At 48.9% G+C, this 15,487-nt stretch overlaps 1 protein-coding gene across 4 annotated transcripts in view; it reads left to right on the forward strand.

The window, feature by feature from the left end:
- The window catches only part of ATXN2L (ataxin 2 like), a 767,539-nt gene that overhangs the window by 317,399 nt on the left and 434,653 nt on the right, over positions 1–15,487 (forward strand). The gene's annotated exons all lie outside the window — the stretch shown is intronic.

Raw genomic sequence — 15,487 nt, forward strand, 5'->3', positions numbered from 1 at the left:
GGTTTTAAGGTAAGTACTTGGTTGTGGGAGTTGGTGTTCTGGGGTTAGACTGGGGGGGGCAGGGTCAGGGTTACACCCTCAACAGCACTAGGGTGGCTGGGTGCAGAGTGCTGAGGCCCAATGTTATCCAATGGGGGATAGGGGGCCTCTGGTTGGTGGCTGCTGGTGAGGAGGCCACAACGTTGTGGGAACCAAGCTCCTGGTGTTAGGCTCAGGGCGAAAGGGGATCCTGTTTAGCACAAAAAGTGCATCCGCTGGGGTGGCCGGGTGCAGCGTGCTAGTTTGGCATTGGGTGCCCTGTTTTTAGTGGGGATTTTCGGTTTTGGCTTTCAGCTGCAGGCTTGGTCCAGTAGGACTTCCAGGAGTAACCAACAGCTAGGCAGGTAATTTGGAGGGCTTGTGGATGTAGGTGCACCTCGAGTTCACCAGGACGGCTGGAAGCAGGGGTGTCTTTTGAGGTCTGTGTGAGAACGTGCCCTCTTTCTGCATGGTTGCCCCCACTTATTGCTGATGTGCTTTGACTGAGTGTACCCTCTGCTCCTGCTAATCAGGTAGCCAGGGCCTATTTTCTTACCCTAAAACTGCATTGAAGCCTAAACCTGTGAGAAAGTGACTGTATATACTGTTCCAAAATAGGTACAGTGTGTACAGAGTCCACAGTCCCCAGAGGTTTGGCAGAGGCTAAAGTTAGATATAACCTTACTCTCTAAAGTGGTAGCCTGGTCGAGCAGTAAGGCAGTATCAGAGGACAGTGTAAAGCATTTGTTGTACACACTCAGTCAGCAAATGGTCTCACACACTCAATAACTGAACTCTAGGCCAATGGTTTATATAAAAAAAAATGGTTGTTTTATTTTAGAACCAACAATAGGTATCAAAATATACTTTCTCAGAATGAGATGCTTTAGTTAAATACTGTTGCAATATGCAGTTGATTTTTGTAGGTAATAGTTAAAGGTTGTTGCAATAGGCAACACAATTTCAAACACAATACATTGAGCTCAATGGGAATTTTAAGTTATGTGCACTTGATTACTTTCTGGATTTCTTCTCTAACTCCAGGACTGGATCCTAGATTCAGTCCTGGGACAGTTCTTGGAAACAAGTGAGTAAATTCGTTTTAGTTACTGTTGTGATTTTTAAGCAATATTTTGCTATTTTAAAAGTTGACAAACTTTTTCTGTTGAAATTACCAATGTTATCCTATGGAAGGAAATTCACTTAGCAGGTAAGTGGGGTCATGAGTACTTTTTCTAGGTCCGTGTTGGATCCTGGATCCAGCACTAGTGTACCACCTGTAAGCAGTTGAGAAACTGCATTTAAGTTATACAGGCAATTTTTGAAGAATATTTATAAGTTTGCAAAATCGACAGAAGAAATTTCATAGAAAAGCAGAGAATGGTTTCCTATGGGAGAAAATTCAAGTTACGGGTAAAGTATGTTCTTGTTACTTTTGTAATCCAGTGCTGGGCTCCTAGGCTCAGCACTGGGGCATCTATCTAAAACAGGTAAGTAATTACGTTTACACAGTTGGTATGATTTTTAAAGAATATTTGTAGTTTGCAAAAATCGACACTTAGAAGAAATTTCACAGAAAAACAGTCAATGATTCCCTATGGAAGAAAATTGGGTCACTGGTAAGTATGGTTGTGAATATTTTTCAGGGTCAGTGCTGGGCACCAAGATCCAGCACTGGGATCTCTCCTAATAGCAGTGAGTGTTTTCGATACTCGGTTGATTTTTGGTGAATATTTTAAGCTTTAGAAACTCCACACTTAGAAGAAATTTCAGAAGAAACCAGTCAATGTTACCCTGTGGAGGAAAATTGGGTTATCGGCTTTTGGGTAAGTACTCGACTGGCAGAGTTGAGGTTCTGGGCACAGACTCCGGGGTCTCCCAGGGTCAGGTAAGTACAGTTGTTACACCCTCAGCGGCACAGGGGCAGCCGGGTGCAGAGTGAGTTAGGCCCAATGTTATCCTATGGGAGGCAGGGGGGCCTTGGTTAGTGGCTGCTGACTAGCAGGCCACACGGCTGTGGGAGCTGGGTCCTGGTCACTTGCTCAAGGCAAATGGGGAAGTAGATGGGTGTAGAGGTTACACTGCCAGGATCACTCGGACGGCTGGGTGCAGGGTGCTTTTGAGCCTTTGGGCGCTCAATGAATTTCAATTGGAAAGCTCCTGGTTGAAAAAAGGTTGCAAGCTCGGGGACGAAGATTCTTCAGGTGCCACCACCACTTCGAGAGGTAAGTTGGGTAGTTTGAGGATAGGTAGTTACCCAGGAGTTTGGCACAGGGGGCGCAGGGCGCTGGGTGCAGGGGTGCCTTTTAGTGTCGGGAAATCTTACCCTCTGTTGATCGCAGTTGGGGGGTACCTAGTTCTGAGGCTGCAGGCGCCGTCAGGAGCGTCGAGGTGAGTCCTTTGGTGCCAGATTCGGGGTCACAGTCGCCAGGGGGACGTCCTCGGGGTCTTTGTTCACTCCGGCACAGACCAGGCTTGGTGGGTGCAGAGTGTGCAGGGTTTGCGGTTCCGGGCTGATGCCAGGGCTTAGAAGCTGGTTTTGAGCAGAGCCTCTGCTCATGGGAGTCCCAAGTGCTTAGAGCCAAAAGGTAGCCAGGTCCTCCGGGGTTTGTGAGGTTGCTGTCCACTAGAGGTGCCGGGATGGAGCAGGTTCGAGGGTCGCTAGGCTGGTAGGGCTTGGGCCAAAGCAGTTGGTGTTTTCCTCCTCTTAGCAGCTGCACGGCAGGTCTTCTTTCTTCTTGCTCTTATTAGTTTTTTCGGAATCTGGAATTTAAGGAAGGAAGGTTCAGGGTGTCCCTAAATACTAGATTTAGGGGCGTTACAGGTAGGTAAAGGACAGGGACCAATGGGTCCCTGCTCTGGGGTGGGTACACCCCCCTATCCTGCCACTCTCCTTTGGGAGGGGGGCAGTAGCCTAGTCCTGATTGGACAGGGCCTCCCATCTTCAAGATGGCGAGCGCCCGGAGATGTGCTTCACCTCGCCACCCCCACCTGAGGTGTGGGGTTGGCAGGCTGGCACATCCCCTGTCCTTATTTGGGGTTTCCGGCCAGGCTTCCCGGCACAGTGGGGGTAGCGAGTGGCCTGGGGAAGCTCACAGAGGTGGCATGCCTTTGAAGCTTCCTCCTGTCCATCCTTGCGGAGTAGACATAGCACCTCGCCCACCTACCTGGTGACTTGAAAGACTTCTTTAAAGAAAAACAACTTGCAAACATCCGGACCCAACACTAGATGGCAGGAGTATGCAAAGCATGTGAACCTACAGCTCTACATGCCAAGAATAGATGCTTACTGGGTAAGTAGTATTTTCCTTCTGGACCCCTGCGGTGAAAGCCTCTGCTCCCTGTGCCCAAAACCAAAGGCCTTTACTGGGGGGAGGTGTTTCCACCTCCCCCAGGTCAGGAAGAGACATCTCTGGCTGGGCAGCTTCAAAGACCTTGCAGCCTTTGCAATGCACCCCCCAGCCTCTCCTGCTGTCAGGAGCATGCCCCCTTTGTCTTATCCCGTTTCTAGTGGGAACACAGGCAGAAAAAATCAGGACATCGCAGAAGTTGTGGCCACCTCTTCCAGCCCAACCCCGCGGGTGTGGTAGGCGAGATGAAGCCCGTTCTTCAGTGCCCACCATCTTGCAGATGGCGGTCTCCCTCTAATCGGGGTTAGAGATGGTGCCCATTCCCCCACGTGGGGTGAGCAGCCTAACGGTGTAGTCACCCTAAGGACAGTAACCCATTGGCTACTACCTCAAGGCCCCTAAAATGCCCCCAAAATACATAATTTAGGGGGCCTCCCTGAACCCAGAATTCAGATTGCACTTGACGAGAAGGACCCTAAGAGCCTTGCTGCAGAGAAGAGGATGACAGCTGCTTTGTCCCCAACCCTACCTGCCTGTCCCCTGCTTTGGAACCCCTGCGAGCTGAAACCAGCGAGTCCAGCAGCCTGCAAGAACCCTGGGGACCTGCCCTGCCCTGCCTTCCAAAAAGACTTTGATCGCCTGTGGACACCGGATTTGACCAACAGCGAACCAAGTCAAGGCTCCAGATCCAACTGGAACCGCGAGTCATCTCCACTCTGCACCCAACGCCCACTGCCCAAGTGGCCCAACACCACAGTGAGATCCCGGCATTCCTGACCTTGGATCCTGCTTTTAACTACCTCCTTTGACCTTCTCCTTGACTCTTTCTCTCTCATCCTGAATGGTCCCTGCGACCGTAACCAGTGAGAAGAACCCAATTTGAAAAAACACCCCTGCACCCGCAGCCTCTGAGTCTTGAGGTGCCCAACTGACTGTGTCCTGGTGTCCAGCAACTCTCCAACTTCATCCCCCAGTCGTTGGTTCCCTTCCTCCAGTCTTTTGGCTCCAGCCTGCAGCCTTTTTTCAGCGACAGGCAATCTCCATAGGAATGCACTGGGCTTCAGACACGGCCTAAGTACTCTGTACCCGGCAGCTCTTGTGCCGCTAGTGTTGTGGACTTGGTGCTGACCTTGGACCCCCTTTGTCCTTATGTTAACCCCAGGAGCTTGTCTCCCAAAACCGCGTGCCCTGCCTGTGAGCAGCCACTAACAGTGGTGCCTCATTGGCTAACATTGCCGTTCTTGCACTTTGTACCTGCCCACCTAGTGCCGCTGGTGGTGCACTTAGAGTGCTGAATTGAACGTTGGGAAACCTTGGTTCTACCTTCAAACCTAACTTCTAACCGAACAATGTTTTTCTCCATAGGATTGTATGGTGTTTTTTATCTGAAAAATGCAGTTGAACCTGTTTTGTACTGCAACAAAATTACTTGGTATCTTGAAAAGAGTTAACCTGCTTGCTAACGTACTACAATACCCAAACTGTGTGATTAGTTTGTTTTGTTCAAAAGTAGAAATGTAACTAAAAAGTAGTCTTAACTCAAAGTTTTCTGAAGAGCCTACAACATTCTCTTGACTTGCCAAGTAATTTGTATGCTCTTACAAAACCAGAACACACTATCTTGAAAACTATCATTGTATTGAAAATATCACTTACCTTCTGCTAAGTCAATCTTGGTTCTAGTAGTAAAAAATAAGAAAGCAAGAACTTTTTATGCAAGCAATTGATCTTGATTCAGTCCTACAGTGTGTGAAATCATTACTTGCCTGAGTGTGTACAGCAAATGCTTAGCAGTACTCTCTGATAAGCCAGACTGCTCATCCACATTACCACCAAAGAGTAAGGTATTATCTACTTTAGCCTCTGCTATATCGCTGGTAATCCACTGGACTCTGTGCACACTATACCTTACTTTGGGGTAGTATTTACAGAGCCAGCTTCCTGCAGAACTGCACCCCTCTGTTAATTTCCGTTCGCATGCTTAGAAATCTTGGGGGAAAAAAGGATCAAATCTGATTTCGGTGTGCCCAAGTGGGAGCTATATTGCTTTGGTGATGTCACATGACTCCACTTCCAGAGTAGTTATGAAGCTTGTGCCCCCTACATGCGATGTGAGCTTTGAAACTTTGAGATCCAGTCTAATGACTGCTATTATTTTACAGGAGAGCGATCTGTAGGTTGAGAATCCACCAGAATGATTGGTTCGAGGCATGTGAGCTGTGGATCACATGCTTTGCACAAGATTGCCATCTAGTGTTGGGTCCGGATGTTTGCTCTTTGTTTTTCTGGAAGAAGTTTTCCCTAGTCAAGAGGTAGGGGACTCCTCCCTTAGGTGATAGTGGGCATGGTCATCCGCTCCATCTTCAGATTGTTTTTTTCTGCCATCGGGTTCAGATATACCTCGCGGCCCTCCGGTTCGACGTCGATCCTTCCATCTTTCTCAGCACGTATCACATTTACACTCTGTAAGAAAGTGGCTCTGTATATATTGTCCCCAAATAGGTACAGGGTGTACAGAGTCAACAGTCCCCAGAGGTTTGGCAGAGGCTAAAGTTAGACATAACCATACTCTCTAAAGTGGTAGCTTGGTCGAGCAGTAAGGCAGTATCAGAGGACAGTGTAAAGCATTTGTTGTACCCACTCAGTCAGCAAATGGTCTCACACACTCAAGAACTGAACTCTAGGCCAATTGTTTTGTATATAAAAATATATAGTTATATTTTAGAACCAACAATAGGTATCAAAATACTTTCTCAGAATAAAATGCTGTAGTTGTATACTTTCAATAAGCAATAGACTTTTAAATGCAATAGTTACAGTTGTTGCAATAGGCAACACAATTCAAACACAATTATAACATTGAGCTCAATGGGAGGAGTGTTTTAGTAAATGCAATTTCAGCTACTTTGCGTATGATTTTCTTACTCGGGGCTGGATCCTAGATTCAGCCCTGGTGCATTTCCTGTAAACAGTTGAAAGAAATCGTTTTTGTTACACAGGCGATTTTTAAGCAAGATTTGTATGTTTCAAAAATCAACACTTGGAAGAATTTCTGGCAAAAACCAGGCAATATTATCCTATGGAGGAAAGTTTGGTTATTGGAAAATCACAGTTGTAATTGATTTGTAGGGTCAGTGCTGGGCAGAAAGATCCAGCACTGGGATCTCTCCTGATAACAGGTGAGTAATTACGTTTTCGTTAATCGGGTGGTTTTTAGTGAATATTTTAAAGTTTCAAAACTCGACAGAAGAATTTCCAAGTGAAACCAGTCAGTTATCCTATGGAGAAAATGTAGGTTATCTGCTTTCAGGTAAGTACTCGACTGTCAGAGTTAAGGTTCTGGGCATAGACTCAGGTAGGTACAGTTGTTACACCCTCAGTGGCACAGGGGCAGCCGGGTGCAGAGAGCGTTAGGCCCAATGTTGGCCTATGGCGTGCAAGGGGCCTTTGGTTGGTGGCTGCTAGCAGGCAGGCCACGTGACTGTGGTAGCTGGGCTCCTGGTCACTTACACAGGGCAAGTGGGGAAGTAGAATAGGATAGATGTTGCACTTCCAGGGGCACTCGGGCGGCTGGGTGCAGGGTGCTTTTGAGCCGTCGGGCGCTCAATGGAGAAGCTACCAGATGAACAAAGGCTGCAAGCTCGGGGACGGAGATTCTTCAGGTGCGACCACCACTTCAAGAGGTAAGTTGGGAAGCTGTAGGTTAGGTAGGCACCCATGAGTTGGGCACAGGGGGCTGCAGGGTGGCAGGTGCAGGGGTGCCTTTGGCGTCGGGAAATCTTACCTTCTGCTGGTCGCGGTTGGAGGGGTCCCTGGTTCTGAGGCTGCAGGCGTCGTCTGGAGCGTCGAGGAAGGTCCTTGGGTGCTGGATTCTTGGTCAGAGTCGCCGGGGGGACTTCCTCGTGGTCTCTGTCCACCTATAGGGCCAATAACCAGCCCTCAGGTTCCAAGGATTTCTTCCGAGACACTTAAAGAATTAATAACGCAAGGGCAGAGGTAGAGGTTCCAACACACATACCTCGCCTTCCAATACAAAACAGTGACTTGCCCATAGTGCCCCCGACCACTTAACACCTGGGGGGGGGGGTCACCGGCACCTGCCGCGACTGTCTCAATTTCTACCAAGTTGGTAGTCTCTAACAGGGTTCTCTAAATTATCCATTCTGGTTACTGCCTAGAGTTTATCAACACTCCTCCAAACATTCCCCCAAAGCCGCACAGACTTTCACAGTATCACCTAGACCTTCTCAAACGGGAAGTACAATCCCTGCTACTAAAACAAGCTATTGAGCCCGTACCACCACAACACCATGTGTCGGGTGTGTACTCCTTTTACTTTTTTATTCCAAAAAAGGACGGCTCTCTCAGACCCATACTGGATCTCAGAGAACTCAATCTTTACATACAGTGAGACCAATTCCACATGGTAACACTGCAACAAATACTACCTCTTTTGCAAAAGGACGATTTTCTTTCTACTCTTGATTTAAAGGACTCCTACTTTATTATTCCAATTCATCCGTCTCGCCGCAAATTTCTCAGGTTTGTGGTAGCATGTCAACATTACCAATTCAAAGTGCTCCCATTCGGAGTTACCACTGCCCCCAGAGTCTTCACAAAATGTCTGGCGGTAGTAGCTGCGCATCTCAGAAGATAAAGCACACGTCTTTCCCTATCTAGACTGGCTCATCAAAGCCAGCACATACCAGCAATGTCGCAAACACACTTCACTAACCATTCAGCTGCTTCAGCAGCTGGTATTTTCAATCAACGTGTTAAAATCACATCTTGAGCCAAACAAAGTTCAAGATTACCTAGGAGCCACTCTAAATACTCAGAAGGCTCTAGCATTTCTCAATGCAGCCCGATTTCAAAACATTCAGGCGCTCATTAGCAAATTTCATCCCTCTCATTCACTTCCGGCTCGAGTGTTCATGCAACTGCTGAGAATGATGGCATCCTGCATCATGATCGTTTCCCACGCCAGGATACATATGCGTCCACTTAGAGTGCTTAGCCAGTTAGTGGAACCAGTCTCAAGGTCTATTAACCAATCTAGTATTGGTAAGCGGCCGTACTCATCGTTCTCTGCAGTGGTGGAACACACGAAACCTATGAAAAGGGCAGCCATTCATAGACCCAATTTCACAGACCGTGTTAACAGCGGACGCATCCCTTACTGGCTGGGGAGCTCATCTTCAACAACACACAGTGCAAGGACTGTGGAGTCGCCAGCAAAAGATGCTCCACATCAATCACTTAGAGCTCATGGCGATCTTTCTAGCTCTCAAAGCCTTTCAAGATCACCTATCTGGGAAAGCTGTGTTAGTCCAAACTGACAACATGACAGCTATGTATTACATACAAAAACAGGGGGGACCACACACTCCAACTGTTCCACTTAGCCCAGGACATCTGGAAGTGGGCTATTCTTCACAACATTTATCTCCTAGCTGAACACCTCCCAGGAGTCAACAATCAGATTGCAGACCTCCTCAACAGGCAGAGGTATCAAATACACGAGTGGGAACTTCACCCTCAACTTCTCAACCCATACTTCCAGGCTTGGGGAGTTCCTCACATAGACCTGTTCGCAACACCCGAAAACACAAAATGCCAAAGCTTTGCCTCCAGGTATCCACACCTTTTGTCCAAAGGCAGTGCTCTATGGATGAACTGGTCAGGGATATTTGCTTAAGCTTTTCCGCCTCTCCCTCTCATACCATCAGTGGTCGGAAACTCGGGCAAACATCTCTCAAGCTAATACTAGTAGCTCCAACCTGGGCACTGAGGTGGCTTGGTATATGCTGTCCACTAGTTAAAGTGGGCACCTTGTACCAATCCTCATGACCCTTATGATGTATGAGGTCAAAGATAACCTTATTGAAAGCTATCCTAGTGGTAGCTATGGAGAGCAGGCTTAATCTTGAAGGAATGTAAAGCAGCTTGTTTTACCAGAATATCACCTCCTGAATGACTAAATGAAGGAGAACCACACAGTAGTTATATAAAAATGTGTATTTATTAATATAACACTCTCTACTATCCTCTACACAAGGATAGAAAACAAAGCACACAATAACGAATTCAATAGAACAGTTGTAAGAAGCACAATACACAATGGGCTCCAGGACTGAGATCAAGACAAGGTCTAGAACACGTAGAATCGCTGGGACCCCAAGGAACCACCCAAGGTGAGTAGACCGCGCCCCCACAGAGGCCAGGTGCAGTGTGGGAACACGACCGCGGGCTCCGTACAATTCTATGGGAAAGCCGCGGTTACACCTTTAAAGTTTAAGTACCCTTCTAGGAGAACTTCGAGCAAACCCTTAGGATCTTAAGGGTTTGACGAGCCACCCCACCAGTGGATACCGTAGTATCAGAGTTACCTATCCCAGGGGAGCCAGGTGGATAGGTCTGAAGTGCCGTCGGAAACTCATCATTCTCAATGGAAGGCTGTGAAGAAGTACTGCTGCCTTGAAGGTGAAAAGGGTCTGGTGGAATCCAAGCCTGGATTCTGGAAGGAACCTGAAAGCAGAGGGGACAGAGTCTGGGTCACTTTAGAGTGACCAAGGGCTCAGGAGACTAATGCCCACCGATGTTGGGTGCTTCAGGTGCGTAAAAGGGATGCTTGACTTTGCAGCCATGAGGACCAGGAGACATCGGATGACCAGGAGCTGGAGGCGAGCTGTCTCACGAAGGATGTCGAGTGCTGAGGGGTCGGTGTACGGCGGGAGCACGAACAAGCCTTCTCAAAAGCAACCCACGCAGGAAGGTCAAACAGGTTACGGTGTGGACCAGCAAGGTACAGGGGACTAGCCAATCAATGGGGAGTCGGGGCACGTCTGGAGCAACCAGGAAAGCCCAAGAACAATCAAGATGACCCTCAGGAGGACCCACAGGCCGAATGATAAGGAGTCACGAGGGGACCTCGAGCAAGTCTGCAAAGTACCAGCCCACGGAGCACAAGGTGCGAGTAGGCCGGAGTTCTTTGGTGCAAATACTGCTCAGGGTCAGGACCACACGGGATCCAATGCACAAGCTCAGGAATCATCAACAAGCATATGCCATTGCAAATGGACGCAGTGCACAGGGGTTCGGGTTACGCAGCCCCCATGAACGATACTGGCCTCAAACTTGGTGGGAGGGCAGATCGTCCTTCGGGACCATCAGGAACCCACCTCCTGTGTTGCTGAAATCGTCTGAGTCCGCAGGAGCTCCGGAGCAGCATACTGGTCAGTTGCAGTTTGGTGCCTGCGAAGCAGAGGAGCGACTCCTTCACTCCGAAGGAGATTCTTCTGTTGTCTTTAAGTGCACCACAGGTCCTGCACAGAGCCTGTAAAGAGCAAAGGCACAAACTAAGCTTCGGACGGAAAGGGAGACGAAGTCGAGCCCAGTCGAGGTCCAGCGAAGTCCAGGTGTCCAGACGGTCGCAGGTCAGTGGTTTCTTCTTTGTAGAATTTTGCCCACGTAAAATCCAATGTCCTGTAGCCAGGAAACCCATTTTATACCCACGGGACAGGGTTGGACAGATTCAGGGGACCCTCCTAGTGGCAGGGCAGGACACAAGGGGGGCTACACCCATATCCTATGTCCAGTTTTGCGCCAGAGTAGAAGCCAAGTACTCCTAGAACTGGTTTGAACTGGACTATGCACAGGGAACCAAATGTGGCCCAAGTGCAGGTGTTCAGGCACTCTGAGTGCACCCACCCAGCCCCAATACACTAAATCCTGTCTGGTAGGTGGTCACACCTCCCTGTGACGGGATGCCTGTTGTGCTGTCTTCCTCTGCTCGAGCTTGGCTCAGCAGCAGAAGGGCAGAAATGTCTCTGGTCAGCAGCATCCATTTTGTGCTGTCCTGGTCGAGAAGGCTGGCACCGGTAAGACCAGTGACCCCACGAAGCTCGCTTCGGAAGGGTGGAATCATACCTCCCACACCAGTTACTGGTGTGGAGGTATGATTCCAAGGTGTTTGATACCAAACTCGATATGTTTCTATGCAGCCATTTTCGAGATAGCATTTACCGCGAGGTTATAATGCACCTCTGCCTACATGTCCGGCTGAGTCACGGACTACCTGGGGGAATGGTCTCCGAAGGCTGCAGAGAGGCTCTGCTCATACAGGGGCACCTTCTCACATAAAACCACACACCCTGCCTTCAGGATTAAGGCCTCCTATAAGGCTGACTTATAAGTCTTGAATGTAGTGACTTTAGATATAGTGCACCTATATCTAATGTAAGTGGTGCAAGCACCATCTTACACAGGCTGCAGTTGCAGACCTCGAGTTCCATTTTGCATGGCCTCTCATGGGTGGTATAATACATGCTTCAGCCCATGGGAGGCCTCTGGGGTACCTATGCCCTGGGTACATGGTGTACCATATACTAGGGCTTTATGAGGGTACCCCAGTATCCAATCTAGAGTGTACCAAAGTAAATGTATGTCGATATAAGGGAGAAAGCAGATAGACTGGGGTCCTGATTAGCAGGATCCCAGTCAGACTAGTCAAAAACAGTGAGGCATCAAGCAAAAAGTGGGGGTAACCATTTCTTTCCTACAGGCACATCAACCCTGTTGGAACTCACTCTGGTACCACACCAAAAATTACATTTGCCCCTTAGTCTCCTCACACAGAGCCATGGAGAAATCAAACACCCAGATCCCAAACAGCCGAACCTTGCGATCTGGCTCCTGAAGTCAAGGGGTTTGGTTATCTCAACCTTCCACCAGACTGTATGAACATTATTAGAGAGTCCAGAAAGCCTACCACAAGGGCCTGCTACTCAGCCAAATGGAAGCATTTTGTCATCTATTGCAATAACAATCACATCAACCCCCTTGATGCTTCCATACAAAACATACTGCTACCCATTGCATTTGCAGCAGTCTGCATTAGCCTAATCATCCATCAGACTGCATCTTGCTGCCATAGCAGCTTACCTTCAGAATAGGCAACATGTATCGCTATTTCGAGTACCTGTCATCAGAGCATTCATGGAAGGGCTAAAAAGGGTAATACCACCAAGACTCCCACCTGCCCCAGTATGGAATCTAAACATAGTCCTCACAAGGCTAATGGGTCCACCATTTGAACCCATGCACAAATGTGAACTACAGTTCCTTACTTGGAAAACAGCTTTCCTCATTGCAATCACTTCATTAAGGAGAGTGGGTGAACTACAGGCACTAACCATAGAAGAATCCTTTTTCCAGTTACATAAAGATAAAGTGGTTCTTCATACCAACCCTAAATTCCTACCTAAGATTGTATCTGCATTTCACCTCAATCAGTCGGTTGAATTACCTGTGTTCTTCCCTGTGAGAAAGTGCCCCCACTTTTTGCTGAATTGCTGAATGTACTTTGACTGAGTGTGCCCTGGACTCCTGCCAATCAGGTGCCCAGGGCCTATGTTCCTTCCCTAAAAACTGCCTAACAGCCAAAACCCAAATTGGCAAACCCTGGCCACATGTCAGCCCCTGGTAAATGGTACCCTAGGTACCCAGGGCCTTGTGACCAGGGAAGGCCTCTAAGGGCTGCAGCACTCATTGTGCCACCCTTAGAGGCCCCGTACCCTTACACACACACACACACACACACACACACACACACACACACACACACTGCCTTTGCAGGCTGAGTGTTTGGGTGCAAGACGAAAACAAAGTCGACATGACACACATCCCTGTGTGCCATGCCCATCACCTACACTGCCATGGCATACATCAGCCACCCCTCTAGCTGGGTGCCTTATGCCAATGGTGTGGGCACAGGAGCAGGAGCCCTGTGCCCCTACAGTGCCCAGGTCCATTCCTGAGCACTGTAAGTGCAGTACTGCCATTTAAGAGTACATGGTGCTGAGAGCTCGTCAAACACGAACTCCACAGCACCATAATGGCAACACTGAAGACTGAGAAGTTTGGTATCAAACTTCTCAGCACATTAAACCCACACTGATGCCAGTGTGGGATTTAATGTACCAAGCACCCCAGAGGGCTTCTTAGAGATGCCCCCTTAAACCTAACCTACAATCCACGTCTGCTCTGAGGCTGCCTAGGCGGCCACACAGCACACATGTTGCTGGACCCCTGGGTGGGAGAGCCCCTGCTCTGCTGGGCCTGCAACAATGCACATCCTGGGCGAGGTGCTAAATCTCCTCCCACAGGATGGGCAGGGGGAAGCTTCAAAGGCATGCCGCCTCTGTGAGCTTCCCCAGGCCACAGCAACCCCCCACTCTGGCGGGAAGCTTTGGCCGGAAACCCCAAATAAGGACAGGGGATGTGCCAGCCTGCCACTCCCACCCCTCAGGTGGGGAGGCGAGGTGAAGCACATCTCCGGGCTCTCACGATCTTGAAGATGGGGAGCCCTACCCTATCAGGACTAGGCTACTGCCCCCCTCCCACAGGAGAGAGGCAGGATAGGGGGTGTACCCACCCCAGGACAGGGACCCATTGGTTCCTGCCCTTCACCTACCTGTAACGCCCCTACATCTAGTATTTAGGGACACCCTGAACCTTCCTTCCCCAGATTCCAGATTCAAAACTACAAAGAAGAGCAAGAAGAAAGAAGACCTGCCCTGCAGCTGCTAAAAAGAGGAAGACACCAACTGCTTTGGCCCCAGCCCTACCGGCCTGTCGACCCTCGAACCTGCTCCTGCTCCAACCCGGCATCTCTTGTGGCCAGCAACCTCACAAACCCCAGAGGACCTGGCTACCTTTTTTGCTCTAAGCCCCTGGGACTCCCATGAGTAGAGGCTCTACTCAAAACCTACCTCTAATCCCTGGCAGCAGCCCGGAACCGCGAACCCAGCGCACACTGCACCAGCCAAACCTGGCCAGTGCCGGAGCGGACAAAGACTACGAGGACAACCCCACGGCGACTGTGACCCTGAGTCCGGCACCCAAGGACCTCCCTCGACACTCCTGAAGCAGCCTGCAGCCTCAGAACAAGTTGCCCCCCCAACCGCGATCAACAGAGGGTAAGATTTCCCGACACCAAAAGGCACCCTTGCACGCGGCGCCCCGCGGCCCCCTGTGCCCAATCCCGGGGTACCTACCTATCCTCCAACTACCCAACTTACCTCTCGAAGTGGTGGTGACACCTGAAGAATCCTAGTCCCCGAGCTTGCAGTCTTTTTCCAAACCAGAGATTTCCCATTGAAATCAATTGAGCACCCGAAGGCTCAAAAGCACCCTGCACCCAGCCGCCCGAGTGGCCCTGGCAGTGAAACCTCTACACCTACCTACTTCCCCACTTGCCCTGAGTAAGTGACCAGGAGCCCAGCTCCCACAGCCGCGTGGCTTGCCAGTCAGCAGCCACCAACCAAGGACCCCCTATCCCTCATAGGATAACATTGGGCCTAACTCACTCTGCACCCGGCCGCCCTAGAGTCGCTGAGGGTGAACCAACTGTACCTACCTGACCCTGGGGGACCCCTGAGTCTATGTCCAGAACCTCAACTCTGCCAGCCGAGTACTTACCCTTAAACCGATAACTCTATTTTCCTCCGAGGGTAACGTTGACTGGCTTTTTCCTGAAATTTCTTCTAAGTGAGGATTTTTCAAATCTTAAAACATTCACCAAAAATCAGCCGAGTAACTAAAACGAAATTACTCACCTGCTCTTAGGTGAGCTCCCAGCACTGACTCTGAAAAATACTTACAACTGTACTTGCCCGTAACCCAATTTTCTTCCATAGGAAATCATTGACTGTTTTTCTGTGAAATTTCTTCTAAGTGTCAATTTCTGCAATCTTTAAATATTCTTTAAAAATCGTATATTATCTGAAAACGTAATTACTTACCTGTTTTGGATAAAGGTCCCAGTACTGAGTCTAGGCACCCAGTACTGGATTACAAAAGTAACGAGAACATACTGTACCTGCAACTTGAATTTTCTTCCATAGGGATTCATTGACTGTTTTCTTTGAAATCTTTTCTGCCAACTTTTAAAACAGCTAAATATTGTTTAAAAATCATCACTGTAATTAAGTCGACTTTCATCACTTGATTCTGAGTACTGACCCAGGACTGAATCTAGGATCCAGTCCTGGAATTCCAAAAGTAATCCAAAAAGTAATCTGTTGCAAATAACTTGAAATTTCCATTGAGCTCAATGC

The sequence above is a fragment of the Triturus cristatus genome, chromosome 7 (genome assembly GCF_964204655.1).
Source record: "Triturus cristatus chromosome 7, aTriCri1.1, whole genome shotgun sequence".
In the NCBI taxonomy this organism is placed as follows: Eukaryota; Metazoa; Chordata; class Amphibia; order Caudata; family Salamandridae; genus Triturus; species Triturus cristatus.